We start from the raw sequence: 16,865 nt of genomic DNA on the forward strand, positions 1-16,865 counted from the left end.
GGCGAAGAGCTAAAGACAGTCAATGGCTGCTGAAGGAGGAACAAGATCCCTGATGGATTAGCCAGTCCTGAGCAGTAAGCTCTAAACGTACGTACATACGAGCAACACCAAATGGACTCAACATATATAGTTATAGAAGAGATCACAAGTGCAAGAGGGAGGGGGAGGAGGGATGGAGGTAATGTAAATACGATAGTCAAGCGTGCCACTCTCCAAAAAAATACAAATAATTTAAATTTAAAAAATTCAAATTCTGTGAGTTCTTCCTTAACTAACTGTGGCTAGTTAACTAACAGTCCAGCTTTGACCTTCCCAAACATCCTGTCATTAAGCTACTTTGTGTTTCCAACCTAGAGGCAAGGCACCTGTTACAACCTTGAATGTTTAAATACTTAAACATTTCACTCTCATTTGACTTTTTTGCACGTATCTGTTTTCTCTTCAAATAACATAAATAAAAATTTAGTTTAAGCAAAAAAAAAAATGCCTAATTTGACATAATTACATGCTAAATCCAAAAATGGTATAAAAACAAATCACATTTAACAATTTGCCCCTTTTTTCACTTTTTGAGACAGGGTCTCATGTAGCTCAGGCTGTCCTCAGATTGGCTACGCAGTCAAGGATGACCCTGACTTCATTCTCCTCCTGCCTCCACCGATCTGGGGCAGGGATTATCGGCATGGCCACTACTTCCTGTCTATGTGGATCAATGTCAGGGCTTCATGCACACTAGGCAAGAAAGTTCTTAAGTGAGCTACTTTCCCAGCCACCGTTTTTCTTTTCTAAGCCAGGCATGAGAGTGCATGCCTGTAAATCCCTGCCCTTGGAAGGATGAGACTGAAGGATGGCAAACTTAAGGTCCACCTTGGCTGCATAATAATTCTCAAAACACACAGCGTTCTTCAGCAAAGCCTCATGTACCATGCAAATAAGGTTGGTTTTTAATCTAGATTGTCTTATGTTAATGAATTATGCTTTGTGTAATCTCCATAGTAGGTGCTAAGAAAAATAACTCCAAAAAAAAAAACAATACAGTAAACAGAAAAAGGCTGGTGGGTATGGCTCAGTTGCTAAAGTTCTTGCCATGTAAGCCTCCTGAGTTCTGACCTGAGCATTTATGAACTGCCAGGAGGTAGAGAGAGCCGGATCCCAGTAGCCAGCAAGTCTGTGGAGTCAGTAAGCCTCAGACTCAGTGAGTGACTCTCTCAAAAATCAAATAGAGAACAATGGAGGAAATCACCTGCCACCACCCCAGCCCCACACCACACATGCGTACACTCACGTGAAAGTGTGCATACATTCCACAAACCCAAAGGAACAACAGCAAGAGAGGTTAAATGGTCTGCTTACAAAAAAATCTACATAACACAAAAGAAGGCAATAAAGAAGAAACAGAAAAACAAACAATAAGAAGGCATAAAGTGAAAAAAAGGCAGGTTGAACCCTACCCTTTCATACATGAAGAAATAGATGCACACATACTCTTATATATATAAAGAACTAGATAGAGACACGTGTGTATGGAAGTGTTGAAACAGGTCTTTTGTAGACCAGGCTAGCCTCAAACTTGTTACGAAGCTGAGGATGGTCTTGAACTCCTGAGTCTTCTGCCTCTACATCCAACCTGGAGGGATTACAGGCATGACCCACTACAAGTGGCTTTGGGGCATGGAACTTATTTGTTTGTTTATCTGTTTGCTTACTTACTTACTTATTTACTTATTTATTTGCTTTTTTGGAGACAGGGTCTCATATAGCGCAGGCTGGCTCCAGTGTAGCTGAGACTAACCATGAACTGTTTGATCCTCCTGAGTGCTGCGGTTACCAAGTGGGTCGCCATACCTGGGCTGAGTATGGGTTTTAATTCTCTGCACTCAAGAAAGGGAAACGGAGAAAGACAGATGTGTAAATTAGCCATAGCTTGAGGATGATAAGATGGACAGGCTGCAAGAATGAGGCCTCAGCCACGATTAGAGACCATTACAGGAAAACCTTACAAGACAGATCACAGATCACAGAAGGCTTTCTCTCCCAACATCATCAGGAGGCGCAGACTCAGCTGGTGAGGGGAATCCCCCAAACTCCCTTCTAGAAAAGGGGCTTTCTTTGCTGTGGAGCAAAGCTTGCCGCTCTCCAGCCATCTTGACGAGTGGCGTTCTAGCGGTCATTCACAGGCCAGTCACAGCTGTGCACCCAGCATCTGTAGGAGCCATGACTTTCCTTAACAGACACAGAACTCGGCAAACCCCGTGCCCTTGCCCGCTCCCAGCATGCATCATTCCCACCTCAGCACTAAAACAAGATGGCAACTCCCAGGGGGGAGTCTCCTCGGCTACCCACAGAAGCAGCTGAGCAGAAGCCCTCATCAGAGGCGATTACGGGCCACCGGTCAATCTTGTGGTTCCCCCCTTTTTAACAGCATGCATATCAAAGAAACCAGAAGTGACCACACCACTTCAAGTTTTTTGGAAAACCCCAGCTGGCTAAGTGTCAGTGTGCATCAGGCCAGCCCTCAGTGCCTGGCTAACCACATCACCCTCTCCTGGAATCCAGCCCTTTGGCTGACACCGTTCTGTGGAGACAGAGTGTCCCTCTCTCGGCTCACACACACCACTTAGGCCCTGGGTCTTTTGGCCTTCTAGCCCATTCCCATCATCTCTTGGAAATGTGCTGTTTCCCGACTTGTTGGTTCTCTCCAAAATCATTTCAATTTCTTTTTTAATTTCTCTCTCTTCCCCTTCTCTGCCTCACTTCTAACTTGTTCTTGGCCTCAGACAAAAACAAGTACATGGACTGCTCTGTGTGTTTCATGGCCCCTTCTCCAGGTTCCACACGTGGTCCTCTTTCATTTGGTTCATGGCTTTTTAGTTCTACTTCATTTTATCTATCATGTGTTTTAATGTAATGAACCCGACAGCCACTGAAATAAAATCAGCATCCGGACAAGATTCTGTGGCCATCCACTCAGTAACCCTGGCCATCCCCCGTGGGCACTGTCCCCAAGAGGAAGCCTGGGCATCTGCTTTCCTTCCTTCCGCCCTCTCCACCTTCCTTCTTTCACACAGCTCCACCCCATCAGCGTGCTCTTTGTCCCTCAGCCAGCCTAGATTTTCACATTTGTGACAGAGTGTGATGCAACCTGCACATTTATTTCCTCTTTCATTTAGTCTTGTTTTATATTAGAACCACTTTTTGCTTTTTATTTTAAAATAAGCTCAAACTTAAAGGAAAAAAAAGAGCTTGTTTTCCCTCTTTTGTGTGGGCTACAGTGAGGGAGAATTCAGCTCATGGGAACACACAGTACCCATTTTCACCTATACTTGCTGGCCAGTCAGTCTTAGAATCAGTCTCCACCATCAACGCTGGGTCAAGGTACAACTATCCTGGGATTCATGCTCCAGATTTGAACTCAAGTCCTCACGCTTGCAGACAACGTACTCTTACCCACTGGCCATTTTATCAGCCCCAGAAAAAGGCTTTTAATAGGACATGTTATCTTGCATGCACAGCATGGTTCAATCCCTAGCAGAATATAGATAAAAATAATAAATAAAAATGAAACACCTGCACTTGCCTAGAAGCCCTGGCACTTGGGAGGTAGAGTCACCAGCTAGGGGGCTACGTGAGGCTTTGGTGCAGTTACGGAGATATGATAACTGAACAGCTATCATGTTCTTCATGCCTTGCTTGACGAGATGGACGCGTACAAAGTACAGCTGCAAGGCGCTTGGGAGCCAGAGGCTGCCCACAGGACACATTTGCCCTCAGACTTCAAGACACACACAACATCTCCGTAAAGCTAATCATTACTGCCCCCACCCCACCCACCGCACCAGGTGCCTGCTAGTTCCTGAGCCCAGTACTAGCTGCTTTTATTGCCACAGCCCTGGAAGGGGGCTACCGCCATCCTCATATTTCCAAGGAGTTTAACAGAGAGATTCAGAATCTTCAAAGACTTGGATTTCGTCACCTAGCTGCTCCAAGGCAATGAGCGCTGATACCATGCTCAAAGGGAAATCCTAGAGCGGCTCTGTGTGCCTGTGACCCAGCTCTGATGGCAGAGACAGAGACAAGCAGACTCCAAGTATAGGGTCAGTGAGGAGAGACCTTCTTAGGCTCAGCGCCTCAGACACCTCATTCCACTACAGTGTGGGGACAGGGAGCAGAAGGGGAATAGAACAGAACTCCCCTTGTGGTAGATGGAGGGGAGAGAGAACAAGCAGAAGGAAGGAGAGAGGGAGAGAGGCATGTTGTGGCTCATTTTCACCTTTTACTCACTGAGAACCTAATCCCTGCCATGATGCTGCCTTCCAGATTGCCCTCCCACTGCAGTATTTTTTTCAGTGAATTTAACCTGGGACCTTCAGCATGCTGGGCCAGTGCACCACAACTGAGCTATAGCCCAAATTCAGTATTACATTTTTAAACTTAGAAGGGGAAGGGAAGGGAAGGGAAGGGAAGGGAAGGGAAGGGAAGGGAAGGGAAGGGAAGGGAAGGGAAGGGAAGGGAAGGGAAGGGAAGGGAAGGAAAAAGGACGTGGCTGCTCTTAGGTATGGTGGGGGAGAGCATAGCCAGAGGTGGACACATCTGGGAGAGCCCAGAGTGGTCATGAGAACCATGTGGAATGGAGAAAGGGGAACCAAGTACAGCAGCCAGGAGACTAAAGGTATGAAAGGAGGGAGGGTAACCAAAATGTCTGGATTATATAGGGAAGAGCCTCTGTGGGGAGAGCACCCCAGCCCCTGGACTGAAGAGGGCCCAGCATGCAGACCATATCCTGTAACAGTAGGGACTGAGGAATGTTGGAGAACCTGGAGGCCGGGTCTGCTTTGGTATGTTAAACGGGTACCCGAGCCCCTTGTCCTGGGTTTGAAACTTAACACAAGTTTTCTTTTTACCTCTTTCCAAATGGTCCATGGATTGAAGCAAGGTCTCCCGTGCCCCACACTGGCCTCATGTGCATTATATAGCTTCCCATGACCCTGAACTCCTGATCCTCCTGCCTCTACCTCCTGAGTTTTTAGAAGACAGGTGTGTGCCACCAATCCTGGTTCATGCACTGCTGGGGATCTCACATATGTTAGGCAAAGCACTCTGCCACTGAAGCTAAAGCCCAGCGTCCCCAGCAGCCTCCAGCAGCCCCCAACTTTTTATTACTAAGTTTTTCCATGCTAAGCACAGCACTTTTCTAAAGTGTGCTAGAATCTTATCTCTGGGCTCTTGCTAAATCCAAATGGAATGTGTTGTTCCAACTGACTGCACAAAGCAGATTCAACATCATTGCACGCTGGGAGAGAGTCTGGCCAGCCTGTCCTCTCTCCACATAATGGCGGTGGAAGCAGAGATGACATTACAGTGCAAACAAAACAAAGAAGACCTTGAAGAATACAGGGTTTAAATAATCCTGGCGCTGTGGGCCACAGGTCTCCCTTTTCAAGACCCCAAACCTCATGTAACCATAATCACGCTTGGTGGTGGGGAATGTTAAAAACACTCCCCCATACGCCTTCCAGACCTAGTTACACCACAGCTAATCAGGTGACTGCAACACATGCCTCACATCACACACACACACACACACACACACACACACACACACACACACACAAAATGTTTACCAAAATAAGCCTTTCATCGAAGAGAGTATCCTGTTCTCAAAATCCATTCAGAATTTCAGGCCAGGTTTTTTTTGTTTAGTTTGACTTAACTGCTGTGTCTCTTTCTTCAAAAATAGAAGTCCACAAGGACACACACAGTCTTCAATTCTAAGTCTCAGGGTTCAGAAACACTATAAACACAATTTGTCTTAGTGTATGTAGGTCATGAGTCAAGTCTGACGTATACATTTTTACTATGGAAATTTTTGGTCATGACAGAAGTGGTCCAAGGAATATATAACCAGCTATTAAGTACAAATCACCCAGATTCAAACACCACTCGCGGGTTGGAGTGTGTCTCACCAGTATGAGTGTGTGGCATTCACGCAGCCCAGAGCTGTAACCCCACTACAAAAGCAAAATTGTTGGACGTATTATAAATCACTTTAACTACAGCATCTGCCTCGTGTCCCAACATTTGCTGCAAACAATATCACTGCCACCGGCACAGCCGTTGCCTGACCTGAAAACACACCAAACCTCAAGCTGAGATTCTCAGAGGAGTCTTGGCTTAAAGCAGTGGTTCGCAAGCCGTGGGTCCTGACCCTTTTGGAGGTCAAATGAACCTTTCACAGGGGTGGCATACCAGACATCCTGCATACCAGATACTTACATTACAATTTAGGATGGTGGCAAAATTACAGTTATGAGGTAGCAACAGAAATGTCTTTATGGTTGGGAGACACCACAACGTGAGGAATTGTTAAAGGGTCGCAGCCTTAGGGATGTCGAGAACCACTGGCTTAGAGTAGCTTTCCCATGTCCCCTGAATGACAAAGTTGCTGTTAAAAATTTCACGTCCTGGGGCTGGAGAGATGGCTCAATGGTTAAGAGCACTGTCTGCTCTTCCAGAGGTCCTGAGTTCAATTCCCAGCAACCAGATGGTGGCTTACAACCATCTATACCCTTAACTGCTCTCTTCTAGTGTGCAGGTGCACATGCAGATAGAGCACTAATATAAATGCATAAAATAAATAAATAAATAAATAAATAAATAAATAAATAAATAAAATCTTTAAAAAAAAATTTCACGTCCTGATTCCTAAATATAAATCTTAGTGCCAGGCAGGAAATACCTTCAGTCCTACTTAGGGTTTCCGTTGATGTAATAGAGCACATGACCAGAAGCAACCTACAGATGGATGGATTTATTTCATGGTCCTTGTAAGCCCTCACTCAGGGGAGCCAAGGGAGGAACTCAAGTCAGGAACTGGAGGCAAGAGCTGAGGCAGAGCTGTGGAGGGGTGCTGCTTGCTGGCTTGCTCTCCATAGCTTGCTCAGCCTGCTTTCTGATAGCACCTAGAACTACCAGCCCAGGGTGGCCCTGCCTACAGTGAGCTGGACCCTCTGAAGTCGATAATCAGCCAAGAAAACACACCGTAGGCTTTCCCACAAGCCAATCGTGGGGGTGGAACATTTTCTCAATTGAGGCTCCCTCTTTTAAAATGATGATAGCGTGGGTCAACTTGACATAAAATTAGCCAGCACACAGGTCTACCAGTCAGGAAAGCCCCAGAGGCACCCAAAATGACACGGGCTATTGCTGTTATTCTTGGTCGCCTACAACACAACACATTTTGGTTGCAGGACATAGAGAAATCAAGCTGGAGGTGGCCTAAAAACCTTCCAAGCTGAAGGGTGCTCTGCAGGCTTCCGGCAGAGAAAGATCGTCAGCAGGCTTCCTCTGTGGTGACCCTAACGCCCCCTGCCGGGAAAGATGTGTCCATAGTATACAAGTGCAGTATCAAAGTTATGGAATTAACCAACCACTTTCTGCTTGAATCTGAGGGCTGCTCCACAGAAAAGAATGTGTCTATAGTACCTCACACGTGGCCAGAGCCCACAGCTCAGGAGATCACAGGCCCTGCTGGAGGAGGATTGCTTACAGTTCCACTAAACAGACAAACTGCTTTTGAAATATTTCTCTTCATATCCACAGATCAGTGCCACTCTCAACCTTGGCAGAGAAGCTTCTCTCCACCTCAGACAGTGCAGAGGCTGCTGACTAGACAAGGTGCTGAGAATGAGTGAGTATTCAGCCCTAGAGAGGACATCTGTACCAGCCCTCCTCCACCCAACACTCAGAGAGCATCCTGGAAAGGGTGTAAAGCAGAACACTGGAGGGGAGTGCTGAGAAATGCTGCGTTCTGCACATGCCACAGCCATTGCTGTCCGGAGAGCTGGCCACCACCACGCCTACTTTCCACAGGCTGCTGCCATGTTAATGCGCTAGAATGCTCCGGTGCGCAAGAGCTGTAATTTCCAGTCAAGAGCATGCACTTCTCATGCAGAAACCCTGGGTTCAAATCCCAGCTCCCACAAGGCAGTGTACACTCACCCGTCACTCCAACTGCACTCACACACAAACACACACAGATATAAATGAAACACTTTTTAAAGCTCATCAGTGTAATTTTGATCTACTGAGGCATTTCCTTCTTTAAAAATGATGGCATGCTAAGGCGAGCAAGTAAAGCAGTTTATTAACTGCGTGAGTGTGTGTGGGCTCTGGAGGGAGGAGAAGAAAAGGTGGTGATGGTTAATATAGGAATGCCCGGCATGGCGGTTCAGTCCAAGACTCCAGCATTATCTCTGTAGGAGGATTGTTCCGGGGCAGCCTCACCTACACAGGAAGACCTTGTCCCCATGGAACGCAACATTTACTTCTGAAAGCTATCCCATACCATTACTTTAAAATTTTGTCTATTGCTAGTGTGCGTGTGTGTGTGTGTGTGTGTGTGTGTGTGTGTGTGTGCCAGAGGGTATGTGCACTGTGTGCATACAGTGCCCTCAGAGGTCAGAAGAGGAAGCTGAAGTTCCAAGACAATGTGCCTTCCTGGGGGTGAATGCTGGGGACCAAACTGGATCCCCTAAAAGAGCAGCCAGCGCCTATGGGCACTCCAGCCCAGGATCCATATCATAAAGTCCCAGTAAACTCATCATCCTGGGAGGACAGAGTGACTAATGCGGATGACAAAATAGAAGGAAGGTTTTAATTGTAGTAACAGTATCCCTTATCTAAACATACCGTCTGAAAGGACAACTCAGTGACAGAAAGTACGCAATGTTCTGCCACCATTACGGCTAGGCACTTCCAGAACTTTCTCATACACTCTAGCTAAAACACTGTATCCATTTTAAAAAATTAAAATTAAAAAAAAAAAAAAAGCTCCTAGGTCTGGAGAGATGGCTCAATGGTTAAAACAGCTCTCACAGAAGACCCCGGGTTCAGTTCCCAGCACCCACATGGTGGCTCACAACCATATCCAGCTCAAGTTCCAGGAGATCTGACGCTCTCTTCTGGTCTCTCCCAGGCTCACATGTGGTGCACAGACAGACAAGCAGACCGAACACTTGGTAGCACACACCTTTAATCCCAGCACTTGGAAGGCAGAGGAAGGTAGATCTCTGTGAGTTCAAGGCCAGCCTGATCTACAGAGCAAGTTCCAGGCTACACAGAGAAACCCTATCTTGAAAAAACAAAAGAGAAAAGAAAAGATTATTCACCAGGGCAGTGGTAGCACACACCTTTAATCCCAGCACTTGGGAGGCAGAGGCAGGTGGATCTCTGAATTCGAGGCCAGCCTGGTTTACAGAGAGAGGTCCGGGACAGCCAAGGCTACACAGAGAAACCCTATCTCAGGAGGAAAAAAATAATTTGAAAACAAAACCACCTCTGCATCCTCCCTTTCTTCAGACACTTCTTCAGACTCTTCTCTCTGTGTCCAGGAGCTTGCCTGGTGAGGCTTCTCATGCAGCAGGATCATACAGTGTTTGTTCTTTGTGCCCAGCCCTTTCCCTCTCTAGGCTTGGAGTCCTGGTCCTTCTTAAGCCTTAAAGACCCGGGCTGGACACACTCCTAGCAAGGTTTGCCAGGTGGCGTGCTTTGCTGCCACCTTGTGGCTGATGTAAGTAATGCTATGAGAGACGTGCAAATAAACGTTTCTTTTGGGCTCAGCCTTCTGCCTTTTAGGGGGTCTAGATCTAGAAATTAAATTACTAGACTACTTGATTACTCCATATTTGGCTTTTTGAGGAACCATTAATTGGTTCTCTGAATAAAGATATTTGATAACAGACATTGAGCATGAACAATTTGTTTCCTCGGTGTTCACAGGCTCTCAACTAGTAACGAGCTGTGATCTGGCCATGGTACCTGTCCGCCCATCTGACTCCTGTTCCCCATTCCGTCTGGTTGCATTGTCTGCTAGCTCATCTGTCAGATCAGGCACATGTCCTCTGCCTCGAACCTTCCTCAGATACACACTGGGCCCACGGTGGACTTCCCCAGGTATGCCTAGTGTCACCCACTGGCCTGACAAGAAATGAGGCTATTCTAAAGGACACTTGTCTCTCCACCTGACTGTCAAACCACCGAAACTATGGAGCCCAAAGAAGTGCGGATTTCTCTTGGAGTCTCGGGCAGGGAGGAGGAAAAGGCACCAGAGAGGTGCCTAACCCGACTCCCAGGAAGATTTCACACAGTTCCAAAAATTTGTCAAACCGCCGCGTGGACTGACGCCCAGACCCTAGTGAGTGACGGATGAGTAGGGCCACAGCTTGACCATATCCGCTCAGATGTGCGCCTGGCCCTCTATTAATCGTTGCTCTCACCTCTGGACCCGGAAGATGGACGTGAGGAATTTGCTGGATCTTTGTCCCTCTTCTCAACGAGGCCACATTTAATCAAGTTCCTTATCCTGCTTCCGGTAATAACTGTGAGTTTGACTCTTTTAGCTGCCTTGCTGGAACTGTGTGGCTAAATGTGGTTTGGGGCACAGGGTATAACCCCCAATTTCAATAACACACTGACCACCCTACCTGAAGTAACCCTGAGAAAGCATGGGCCTTCCAGGTAAGCAAGCCCTAGGTTGATAAGGCTGCAAGCAGGGCAGAGGGGAACAGATTCGCCCCCTCCCTGCTGGGATTCAAGGTACTTTGACTGCAGTCACACATTAACCAGCCCCAAATCCCTATCCATGTAACCTCTGTCACACCACGGTCTGAATTATTACACCTCGAGCACAGATCACACATGAACTAAGCCTCTGTTTCCTCGGGATGCAAGCCCTCCCTACTCTCCTCCTCCCCCGAAGAGACCTCAGGAAGAGAGCACCTTGCTTTGTCTCTTGGGCCTGAGACTCTTCCTCACACCTACCATGTGTGGCCAGTTATTAGAGACTTTCTACCTGAAGAGCTGTCCCCCTCCCTCGGAACTCCAGCGGAACCCACAGTCCTCCTGCACTCACAGTCCCGCTTCCTACCTGTCCGTCCCCGTACAGAACAGGACTGCGGAGACTGTTTGCCGTGCCCAGTGTCTTGAAGCCTGTGGCTTCACTCACTGAATGGCAGCTCAGTGAGTATGCGTTTCCTCCACTGGGCTTATCAATGGCCAACAGCTCAACATGTTTCCTTTGTCGTTTTTGTTTTGGAATTTATGGATCTTAACAATATTCCTCCTACATTTCAAAACCCTCTAAAGAACTATCTTCCTGAGAGTCGCCATTCTCACATTAAATGGCCTCTGAGGCTTCAGTGATCTCAGATGAATCGGTTAAGTATCCCCAGAAGGGGCAGGGATGCAATGCGGTTCGACAGCAGAACCGTGCCTCCCAGGTGCAGTGCTCAATCCCCAGCACCACAAAGAAAAGAGAAAAAGAGAACCGTTAAAGCCAGGAGTTAACTTGAGGACAGTGATGAATCAATTTTGCCAATCATGAGTTGGGCATAACTGTCCAACCTTATTAAACACCCACACAGAGGGCTTGCCAGCTAAGAACGCTTGCTGCTCTCACAGAGGACCCAAGTTCAATTCCCAGCACTCACATCAGGTGGCTCACAGCTGCCTATAACTATAGTGATGGTGGATCTGGCAACCTTTCCATACTCCAAGGGCTAATGCACTCATTTGCACATACCCACACACAGACACATAATTATCTTTTTAAACACATGGGCAAAAAGATAATTTTTTTTTCCAAGAATAGGTGCCAAAATTAGCATATGACAGGTTCCAGTTGCTGTTTCCTGGGAGAGTGCCATGTTGCGCGGCCATTGCAATGTTGTTTTAACTTTTTATTCTTTGTGGGGTTTATTGATTCTTTGAAGAATTTCACATCATTTACCTCAGTCCCACTCATCTCCCCAACATGGCCTCCACATCTTCCCTCTGCCCTGGCAACCTCCCTACCACCACCAAAAACAAGAGAAAACAAAAATTAGAAACCAGCTCAGCTAGGTTTGGTGAGCCCACCCGTTCACCTGCACTCACACTTCCAGAGCCAGCTCTACTGTGTTGCCCAGGCTCTCCCAAGTGCAATAGCCAGTGAGGGACAGGGCCGGCTCTCCCACTCTGACACCTCAGGGCCAGTTCTCCCTAGCACCACAGCCAGTGAAGGGTAACACCCTTGGTCATCAACATGGCCCCAGACCAGGGACATCTACATGGTCTCTGGTGGTAACACGGAACAAAGACGACTGATGGGCAAGAGACATGGACAGAGACATGGCCATGGGCAGAGACACGGCTCTTGTCAGCAGCATGGGCCAGGACGTCACCCTGGCCTCTGGTGGCAGCGTGGGCCATTCACATCAGGCTGCTCCTCACCACCCTTGCTTCTGCCTCTTCCTCTCCGCCAGATACTTGCTTATCTTGCTCTGGCTTGCTCAGAGGCAGGCTTCTGAGTGCCTTCTGCTTACCAGTGCCTCCTATCTGTTTTGTTGCTCAAGACAGGGTTTCTCTGTGTGACCCTGGCTGTCCTGGAACTCACTCTGGAGAACAGACTGGCCTGGAACTCAGAGATCTGCCTGCTTCTGAGTACTGGGATTAAAGGTATGCACCTCCACACTTGGCTCTTTTCCTTTCTTTTTGAAACAGGGTCTCACATGCTCTGTAGCCTTGATGGCCTTGAATTCCTAATCCTTCTGCCTCCACCCCTAAGAGGGTAACTTTATTTATATATATATATAGGTTCTGCTGGAACACCATCCTCACTGCAGCATTGTGGGAAAGGTTGACAAATCCCTGTAGGAGTGTCTTTGAATGTTTTTATTGTTCTGCTCTGTTTTTATGTATTATATTCATTCTTTGATTAATATACTTTAATCATATTCACCATCACTCCTCTCCCTAGCTTCTCCCCAACTTTATTTTTAATAATCCGTGGAGTCCAATTGTGCTGTTCATATATTCCTGTGTGGGGGCCATCCACTAAAGCATAGTTGACCCTCCAGGGACTCTCTTTCTCTCTTTCTCTCCCTCTCTCTCTCCAAAAATCCACCAGCTGTCTATAAATTCTCAGCTGATGGTGGGGCCTGTGACTCCCTTCTCCCTCCATGCTAGAATGCTGATTGGATTGATCTTGTACAGGTCTTATGCAGGGTGACCACAACTGCTGTAAGCTCATGAGTGCCGAGGTCCAGTAACTTCCAGAAGACACTGTTTCACTCTGGTCTTTTCTAACCTCCTTTCATTTCCTCTTCCATGACGGGCCCTGAGCCTGGGGGAACAGGGTGGTAAGAGATGCCATGCTTGTGGCCAAGCACTCCACAAATGCCCAGTCTCTGCTCTTAACAAGTTACTAGTTTCTGAGCAAAGAGACCCTTTTGGTGTGCAGAAATAGTTAGCAGTTCTGAAAGCAGAACTAATCTATGGGTAGAAAGATGTTAATTTAGGGGGCATTTTGAGACTTTTGTTTGTTTAACAGAATAAATAGCTCTTCCTGGGCCTTTGAGCTTCCCAACCATGAGTTATTAGCCAGACTTACAGTATCAGAAATGGGTTTCCTCCTACGGAGCAGGCCTTAAATCCATAACATTTGTCCCCATAACATTTGTGCTGCTATTGCACCCACAAAAACATCTTACCATCCCAACCATTATTGAAGTTCCCAGGGCTCACAACACCTTACAGTGCTACCGAGAGGTAGCCCGGGATCTTCCTGCTCAGCACCAATGTGATTTCTGCACGCCCCATGACCACTGTGTGTGATGTCTTCAGCGATGGGATCTCGCCATTAAGTTCTGGTGAGCAGGAAAGAGCAATGGCAATAGGCCATATTGCTGGACTCCATGACACTTCAGACCAACAGTACCACGAAAGACACACCACACTGGTACTAGGGCTTGTTGTTTGGTTGCCTGTGGTTTCTGAAATAACTGTTGATGGATGGCTTTTGTTGTTTTTGTTTTTTTATTCTACTGCCACCTAGTAGACAAAAAACAATTTCTGAGTGCTGGTTTTAAAAAAAATAAATAAATGATTTTGTTGATCTGTAATGCAAAACTTGCATTTTACTTAAAAATAAACTCTGTATCTACTGTGTCTTCTTGCTTTGCTTAGAATTAAATAAAATTTCTAATAAATATAATAAATTAACTGACTTTCTAATAAAACTTCAATATTTATGCCATATTTTTATTATATTCCTATATTTTCTATATACTTCTATATAGGAAAATATATTTCCTACATATTGATTATCCTGAAAACAATATAGAAAATAAGGTTTGGCCTTTTCAGAGAGGCTCTTGCTGTATAATCAGAACATGATCTACTTCCCAGTATGATCAGCTGGGAGAAGGAAGAAGAAGCCAGAAAAAGCAGAAAATGAAGGAAAGACAGAGAAGAAAGGGGAGGGAATGAATAGGAGACAGTGCAGGTGAAGGTGGACAAGAATAAAAGGAAGGAAAGCAGGAAAGCCTGACTGTGACCGAAGCCCAGCCACTTGTGTGCTGGAAGGCGGGTCCCGGGGATGGGAGTAGGAGCCCTTAAGAGGAGACCATGAGATGTGGGAAACATTATCCCTGAAAGAGGTAAATGTATATCTTAGATAAAATCAAGTCATTAGAAAAATTGAAAAATATGAGTCCTGAGTCGATCTGGCTCCCTTGGACCATGTACCATGTGATTGCCCCTGCAAGTGGCTGATACCCTTTCTGTGTGTTCACATTTGTGGCAAAGCCAAGAGCTCCTGGTGAGGACACCAATTTAGTCCTGGTTACAGACTGAGGCCACAGAACAGTGAGTTAAAAGCACTGTTCTGTGTAACTCAGCCAAGGGTGTTTCAGAAGTGACCCAGCTGGAAGTGGTTTTTATACATAGCAATATATGTAAATCAAAGGCCAGGAATACCAGTTCTCAGGAGGCAGAAGCAGCAGAATCAGCGAAAGGCAGGCTGGGTTCCACAATAAGTTCCAGACCAGCCTGGACTATAGAATGACACCCTATGTCAAAAAAAAAAAAAAAAAAAAAAAAAAGAGGGTCTGGAGAGATGGCCCAGCAGTCAAGAACACTGGCTGCTATTCCAGGGGACTGGAGTTCGGTTCCCAGCATCCACGGGGTAGATCACAACCATCTGTAACTCCAGTCCCTGGGGATCCAGTGCCCCCGTCTGACCTCCTCCAGCTCCGCATACATATCATGTGCAGACACCCATACACATAAAAGTAAATGTTTTTTCTTTTAATTTGTAAAAAATAAAATAAAAACCTAAAGGTCCCGGGAACCTATAAGACAGAACTATAACCTGAGGTTACAGCTCACCAGTAGAGTGTTCACTAATATACGTAAGGTCCCAAGTTCCCCCAACCTGAAAATAAAGCTTCAACTCTCCCCAACCCCATCTCCCATTCTACCCAGAATCCCTTATTCCACTTGCCCCCCAACAGTTACAGTTGTGCCCATGCATAGATGATACTGACACCCTCCCTCCTGTTCATGCCAGGCCATCCCCTTTCCTAGGATAACTGATTTATCTGCCCTTCCTTCTAGAATAGGGTTGCAGGAGGGCAGAGGTTTGGGCCATTCTTGGTTTTCCCTTCCTGTTCTGTCCACTAGCAGAGTAAATCTTGGCACAGACATGGTAAGCACTTGGAAGGTATTTATGAGATCTGAAAACAAACAAGATAGATGAAGGCGTAGAGGGATCCACTCTAGAACTGAGCAAGCGGGTGTTATTTGTGGGTTGTGTTCTGCCTCGGGACTGACGCCCTTTCTCATGGGCAGATGGACACCACTTTTCATTTGCGGATGTTCCCTGACCTTTGCTCCTGCTGCTTTTCTGAAGAGACAGTGTGACTCCCTGGCAACCATTGCCTATCTTTCCACTCTGCTTCTGTTTGCCCAAAACAGAGATATCACAGGAAGCACATAATGAGTAGCATAAGTAAATAGTACTCAGCATGGCCTGTGTCCAAGGCAAAGATGCTGCTGGGCGTGACAGTCCCGTCCTATAATTCCAGCATGCCTGGAATTATAGTACTGGGGAGGCTGAGGCAGGAGGATTACAAGTTTTTTGTTTGGTTGGTTGGTTTTGGTTTTTTGAGACAGGGTTTCTCTGTGTAGCTTTGGCTGTCTTGGACTCAGTTTGTAGATCAGGCTGCCTTGACCTCACAGCAATCTACCTGCCTGAGTGTTGGGATCACACATGCGCACCACTGCGCCCAGCTGGATTGCACATTTTGAACCCAGGCTGCGAGAGTGAGATGCTTACTTGCAAATGGGAAAAGGACAAGGAGTGGCGTATCCCCAAGGCACTCTGCACCAAAAATGACTTTGTAATCAGTCCTGCCCAGTTTCCTTCTATTCATAAGGCTGCCAACAAATTCAGGTTTCTCTGGTTTATCTCCTTTTGTGTTGGTATACATCTATTAAAGCTATTAAAATTGAAATTATCATATCTTCCTGAAGCTCACTGGCTCACTTTATATCCTCCAAGGCTAGCATTAAGCCTCCCTCAGATTCCTGTTTCTCATTCGCTCTTCTCCTGCCTGTATTTCTCCTCCTGCCTGCGTTGCCCCATCCCCTCCCCACCACCCGTGTTCCTCTCCCCGTATTTCTATGCAAAGAGAGAAAAATACACCAGCAGCTGGTGTATTTTTTCAGCTGGCCTGTCCTAAATTGTTCGAAAAAGAGAAGCAGCTGAGGAAGCAAGAGGAACCGATAAGACTCCCTGGGTGCTGCCCCAGGCAGTTCAAGAACATCTGTATTCTGAGTCACTCCAGTTTCCTAGAAGGGAGAATCCCCTCAGCCCTCCCTCCTTTAGCCTAGACTCCTGTGGTCTGCATGCTGGTTTAGAAATGATCCACTCGGACCCCGTCTGATCTCACCTCCATTCACATAGCTCAACATCATCTCTCAGTCACTCTAATTATTGGATGCTTGCTGCCTACAGAGATTTTACATTTTTTGTGGGGTTTTTTTCC

At 46.6% G+C, this 16,865-nt stretch overlaps 1 long non-coding RNA gene across 1 annotated transcript in view; it reads right to left on the reverse strand.

The window, feature by feature from the left end:
• The window catches only part of LOC132652795 (uncharacterized), a 145,414-nt gene extending 134,424 nt beyond the window's left edge, over positions 1–10,990 (reverse strand). Inside the window, exon 1 of the long non-coding RNA XR_009590353.1 lies at positions 10,925–10,990. This is a non-coding gene — a long non-coding RNA (uncharacterized LOC132652795). The remainder of the gene's footprint in view (positions 1–10,924) is intronic.
• Between the last annotated feature and the right edge of the window lie 5,875 nt (positions 10,991–16,865).

The sequence above is a fragment of the Meriones unguiculatus genome, chromosome 3 (genome assembly GCF_030254825.1).
Source record: "Meriones unguiculatus strain TT.TT164.6M chromosome 3, Bangor_MerUng_6.1, whole genome shotgun sequence".
Taxonomy (NCBI): Eukaryota; Metazoa; Chordata; class Mammalia; order Rodentia; family Muridae; genus Meriones; species Meriones unguiculatus.